A 5,169-nucleotide genomic window follows, 5' to 3' on the forward strand; every position below is an offset into this window, starting at 1 on the left:
AGAGCGTCTGTCAACGAGTAACAATTTTACTCTCCATGTTGTTTTTCTTAAACCAAATAGCAAACTTTTCAAATTAAAAGCATTTCATTTACTTTACACCCTCTTTAGAGCAAAACAAACAACTCTTTAATGTATACTTATTATTTATCCAGGGTTGAACCAACATTGCGTTTTAGGGTCGGCGAAGTCACCAAACCTCTATTTTTTTTAGTAATTGGCAATAAAGATAAAATTAATAAATTATCTAAACTACATTAAAATATATATTAAATTTTCCTATTTATATATGTATATAAAAAATATGTCAGTGTGAATCTCAGGGCAAACGGATGGTTTTGGAGCGAGGAACGATCGATCAGACGCCTTATTAACATTCAAAAGATTTGATGCTAATGAAAAAGGCATTGAGGTCGGGTGATTGGAAGAATGTGACGAGGAATTTCTTATAGAACGAAAATCAACTCCAAAGCTAATCAACGAATTACTCTGTCCCGGACCGTGTGCCAATGGAGTCAAGGTGTAGCGAGCAGTCGACAGACTTCTCATCGACCAAATATATTTGTCAGCCTCATTATACTCTAGTGTTCTTGTAATTACTATCTCCCCCTTCCATCAAACTAAGATTGAGGAGGGTGACTTGTAATTTTGTAATAATTGTGACATATTCCTATAAATAGGGGGTTCATGTCATGAATAAAGTCTAGACTCTTTTATTGTTCTCTACTTCGCCCTCTCTCTCTCTCTCTTTCTAATCACTTCCTAATAGAACGTTCTATACCTTGGATGTGTTTCTCCGATATTTTCGGATTCAACATGTGCGGTGAGCGTGGAAACATACCGTCAACAAGAAGAGGAATCCAACAACAATAACAGGGAGAATTTAGCCAGAGAAACGTAATGGAAGCAGCATGCACTAACGAATTCATGGAATAATTCGTCCAGCAGGACCTGCAAGATTTGAAAACTCGGATCACCAACCAGATGTCAGGATAATTTGCGGAGGTATGCAGAGTCGTGGTTGTCTTGGGAGAAGCAAGATGATAGGTTATACCATGATAGTGTCGGATCCGCCCTTGTGGAGGAAGAAACCAACCAGTGTGGACTGACGTACTGAGGCATGTTGGCATCAATTTTTTATGTCACCTATGTGGGATGTTCGCTCGAGTGTTATGGAATCTTAATTGATGCCTGTGTTGAATCACGTGGCACAAGATATACATTTGAGATCCTCTGACGAGTTTTGAGGGGCACGCAGCTAAGGTCTTTCTACTAGGCTCTGGCTTTCGCTCGGGTGAAGGTCAGTCAACATTTTGTACCTCGAATGACTTGATCATATCGATGAATATTACTTTCTGTGTCACAAACAAAAATGATGCAAATTAGAACATCCATCGACAAGCTTGATCAAATCACTTGGATGACAAAACAGATCGCACGAGTATGCCCGAAATGTTGATTTTACCTAGGGAGGACATCCGCTTTGCTACGACTTTGCATGCAGGCTAAAAATGTGTGAATTGTCATTTTGGCCTGATCGTAAAAAATATTGTCTGAACGACCTCAAATGATGAAACAAATCAAGCGAGTGCGTCTGGAACGTCAATTTTACCTAGAGAGGACCTTCATTTCAAAATGATGGCGCATCCAGGTTAAAAAAAAGCACTAGATGATGGTTAATTAAATAATTATTATTGTTCTTATTATTTTAATAATATTATTATTATTATATCCCCCCCTATAAAACTATCACATCCTCCCTCTCTCATGTTTGCAATTCTTTACTCCCAAGCACCATTTTCGCGAAAACCCTAGCCTTAAGCTCCCTCTTTCTTCGTCTGTGCCTCCCTCCTTGTCGTTCATCCTCCTCGCCACTGAAACCCGAGCCACCAGTCGTCTGCGCTTCACCTTGAGCCGCTGGCCAAACCACCACCTTCATCTCCTTCTTCTTCCTGGTCGGCCAAGCCTCCTCTTTTCGTGGGTCTGTCTTGCCAGCGTAACTCCCAACTTTGTCGGTACCACTTGAAGTCCCTTACCTCGTTGGGACCTTCAACTGTCGAGCCTCCTTTCCAGCAACCGGCTGCCACCCTTTTGTCTCTTCTTTCTCTTGGTCGGCCACATTTCGGCTTCTTTCTCCTAGCCGGCGACATTTAGCCAACCTACCTTTTTGTTGGAGCTAAGCTGGTGACGAACCAGTCTCGCTCCCATGCATAGCCCTAGATTTTCACCCTCCTTGCATTTTCTGTTCTGGTTGGGTTCCATAGAAATACAAGCTTTGCCACTTCGTCGTCTCACATTTCTAGTCATTGGATGCTTCATTGGAGCATTTCATCATCAACGGACAACGACAACGCAGCTGCTTGAAGAGGCATCGATGTCTTCTACCTTGTGGGAAAATCTTCCTCCTAGAAGTCGAACGGACCCTCTCACTAGCTTCTATCTTCCCTCATTTGCGTTGTTCGTTGTGAGGTACGTTGACATGTGGGCTCTCCTTCAACATAAAGAGAACGCGTCCACAACTATAACGGTGGTGAGATTTTCTTATCCCTTAGTTGGCCCTAGGTTTAGTCTGGCCTAGCCAAATGAGTTTGATCACCTACGTGGGGTGGATGTGCCGATCGATAAGTGTCACCGGGCGTGCCACCTATGTGATGGATCGTTGGTTTGCTTAGAAGGAGTCATAGAGTAGAAATCACATGTGTTGGTCATTCCTATATGAAGCCGAGTGATCCCTTGTGTTATGAGCCTTAAGTCTTGATCCCCGTGGGTTCAAACCTCAATTTCTTATGGCTTTGGCACTCCCAACCTCCTTTGGAGGAGTTCATTGAGTTCAAACTCAAGGAACGGGAAAGCTTTGTAGCTAGCCCATTCCGTGAGTTTGCTGGCGTTTATAAGAAGGAAAAAACTTTGTAGCTAGTTCGCCCTATGAATGATGGAGAGTTTCCCCTATGAGAAATCGGAGGGGGAAGCCCTCCACATTGTCACACCAAAGCCTGAGGTGGCGATGCCGCAAATTCAAGTGTGTCAACCGTAGGTTTTTTACGTGAGGCCATTAGGATGAGTTCAACGTGTAGTAGACCGTATTTGGTTGCATTGCAAATGCATGACCATTCATAATACCTTTAGTGTGTGGATCATCTTGCATGTCATATGCATGACCATTTCAGCACTTCGGGTCGATCGATAGCCCTAGACTAATCCTCGATCCTCTATTGAGTTCGATCGACCATCCTGGACCGATCCCTTATCTTCTGGGTTAGATTGATTGCCAAGTATCGATTACCCATTTTAGGTTCGATCGGCCGACTCGGGTCAATCACCCCATTTTTTGGTTCGACTGTTTGTTATGTGTCGACTGACCACTTTAATTTGACCAACCGCCTTGGTCCGATCGACCAATCACTTTTGCTCGACTAGCCACCCTGACCCGGTTAACCTGCCACCTCAGCCCGTCCGGTCACCATGGCCCAGTCAACCGATCACTTGCATCATATTTCAAGTTGTGCATGTATATGTGCATGCATGCTTGCTTACAAGTTGCATCATATCATGTATGTGCCTACTTACATGAGCCTTATTTCTTGCTTGAGCTGCACTTCTATTTGGGTCATTTCCATCACGACACACCCATCCCCGGGTCACTGCCTCTAGTCACACCCACTTTCTTGGGTCACTGCAGACAATGCAAGCCCATCTCTTGGTCAATGACTCCACGACACACCCATTTTTCAAACCGCTGCCGCCACGAAATGCCCACCCTTCGGGTCACTGCCTCTACGGTACACTCATTTGTCGGGCCTCTGCCTCCACGACACACCCAACATTTTGAGTTTCTACCTCTGTGACACTCTCACCCCACTTGTCCTATGCTTATTGCATATTCTTGCATGTTTTCTTGCATGCTCAGTGGCTGCTTTTTTGGGTAAGGTGTAAACCCTCACATAGGTACCCTTTCACTTAATGTGAACTCACTTATAGTTGGCGTATGCTTATTGCATGCTACATCGAGTCCCCGATGGGCATAATTCCTCACATAGGTGCCATGTTCTTGCTGGTACATCTCGTTCTTATGTGTCATGTTGCATGTAGCATCCTTGAATTTTTCATGGTGTGCGTTCTCCCTTTTAGGTTCCCATTGTAGTTGTTTTATAATTCAGTTGAGCAATCACAATGTAGACTATTTTCATGTTTGTGTGCTTGCCCATTAACCTTGATGATTTTATTGCTTGTTAGGAGAGCGACCTCGTGTCGGTCGCAATGTTTTAACGAGCATGGCTTGCTGGGTTGATCCTAGTGAGCGATGTGAGTTAAGTCATTGAGATTGACACAAGTATAACTGTGTTAAGGATCCAAGGGATCTAACCTTGCATGTTACGGGCTCGCATTTAATAGCCACTGTCCTAAAATATAAAAATTTATATTTTTTGACTTATTAAAATTTTCATATTTTAAAAACTATGCACGTAGCAAGATAGGTCATATGTGAGGCCAACCCTTTTTTTAAAATCCAAATTAGGTGACATCCTTGAGGTCCTTTGGATCTTTAGGGTAGGGCCGGTGTGTCGGCCTCGTCAAAGTAAAATGGTAGCCGGAGACTCACCCCATGAACTTAAGTACTAGGTTAGGAAACTTTTCTTTAGATTGTGTGTTATGCCAGAATCTAGGATGCTAAGTAGTATTTTTTATGCTTGGCTATTATTCTTTGTTGGATTGGTTGCCCTAGCCATAAATCTTTCTTATTGTGTTTTTTGGTGTGTCTTTATACTACATATGCATGGTAGTGCATTACGACGTTCTTCGGCAGGGTAGTGCACCTATATGCACACACACAGATACCGCTATGAAGGAGCATGTGATGATTTCTGACCCTTTTGCTTGCAAGTGCTATTCAACTCTCCAATATATAAGGCACGACTCGTTATATACATCGCATGTGGGCTTTCCCGCAAACATTTGTTTTTCATGAACGATTGAGTTCTTTCTTTTCCTATGCACTTTTAGAGTTTAAGAGTCTTGTGGCAGAAATAAGATACGGGTATGGGTTCTAAGGTATTTGACGCGGGAACCACATGATGAGACCAAGAGTTGACGAACGTGCCTGCCTTGTATCTTAATTCCATATTTTCATATTGATGTATATAATTAGGACTGGGCATGTATATGCAAAGTCCA

The sequence above is a fragment of the Phalaenopsis equestris genome, unplaced genomic scaffold, assembly GCF_001263595.1.
Source record: "Phalaenopsis equestris unplaced genomic scaffold, ASM126359v1 Scaffold000442, whole genome shotgun sequence".
Lineage (NCBI taxonomy): Eukaryota > Viridiplantae > Streptophyta > Magnoliopsida > Asparagales > Orchidaceae > Phalaenopsis > Phalaenopsis equestris.